The sequence below is a fragment of the Fukomys damarensis genome, unplaced genomic scaffold (assembly GCF_012274545.1).
Source record: "Fukomys damarensis isolate Sample0158 unplaced genomic scaffold, DMR_v1.0_HiC HiC_scaffold_19, whole genome shotgun sequence".
NCBI classification, from domain to species: domain Eukaryota; kingdom Metazoa; phylum Chordata; class Mammalia; order Rodentia; family Bathyergidae; genus Fukomys; species Fukomys damarensis.
Genome location: NW_022900931.1, coordinates 67,682,339 through 67,683,546, shown reverse-complemented (window position 1 = coordinate 67,683,546; position 1,208 = coordinate 67,682,339).

Sequence of the window (1,208 nt, the reverse complement as noted above, 5' to 3'; positions counted from 1 at the left end):
TCAAGCACAGCTTCAACCTAGCCAACCACCTGCGCTCGCACACCGGCGAGCGGCCCTACCGCTGCTCCGCCTGCCCCAAGGGCTTCCGCGACTCCACTGGCCTGCTGCACCACCAGGTGAGTCCCACACCTTCCGGGTCCCCTCTGCCGCACCAGCCGCTCATGCGCAGTGAGCTCGCTGCGTACTCCACACCAAAACGCGCCTCCTATTCTCAGATCTCTGCTTGACCTGCTAAAAAAGGGCTTATCATACCTCATGCCTCCACTCTGCTTCCCCTGGGCCAACACGGATGGTAGGATCCAGGTAGATGATAAACAGACAAGGTTTCAGACAAGCATGTTGAGCCCAGACCAGAAGGAAAAGAGAGTTCATGTGGAAGAATGTCCAAGCAGCAGGAACAGCAAGTGCAAAGGCCCAGGGGTAGGAGGAGCCAGGTGTGTTCAGGGTGGAACTTAGGGACCAGGGCCTGGCTTATACCAGCCACCTCCTGTCTGCATCTTTCAGGACACCCACTGCTAAAAGTCCATGCAAGTCAGTGAGGAGGGAGCTCCTTGACCCTTGTGCCGGTCACAGCCTGTGGCCCTGCGCTGAGATTATAATACATGGGACCACTTAAAGAGCACCTACTGAGAGACAGGCTCTCTGGGAGAAAGATAAGGACAAAATAGACACAGACCTGCGCCTTCGTAAGCCTTGGACTGCAGCAGAGAGAATGAAGGCTAAGGGGTCAGGGATGCTGTCTCTGAAGAAGTAGGCATAACAGGATCCAGCAAATGGGACCTGTGCTTCCAAGAAATCAAGGCAGATTTTTGAAGACCCAGAAACTGAGGCTGGAGAGTCTCAAGGCTGAGCTCAGCTTAGGAAGCTTAGTGACTCAGCAAGTCCGTCTGCAGAAGACACAGTAACGCTAGCACTGGGGATGTAGTTCAGTGAGAGCGCCCCAGTCCATCCTAGTACTGGGGTAGGTCAGGGGTCCCAGGGCAGAAGGGTCAAGGCCTCTGGGGCACGGGAGGGTTCCAGCCAGCCCCCGCCACCCGTGCACAGGAAGAACCGGGCTGCAGCACCCCTCCCCTGGAGTGCAGCGGGCGGGCGGGCGCTCAGACCTCCTCTCCACACAGGTTGTGCACACCGGCGAGAAACCCTACTGCTGCCTTGTGTGCGAGCTGCGCTTCTCCTCGCGCTCCAGCCTGGGCCGCCACCTCAAGCGG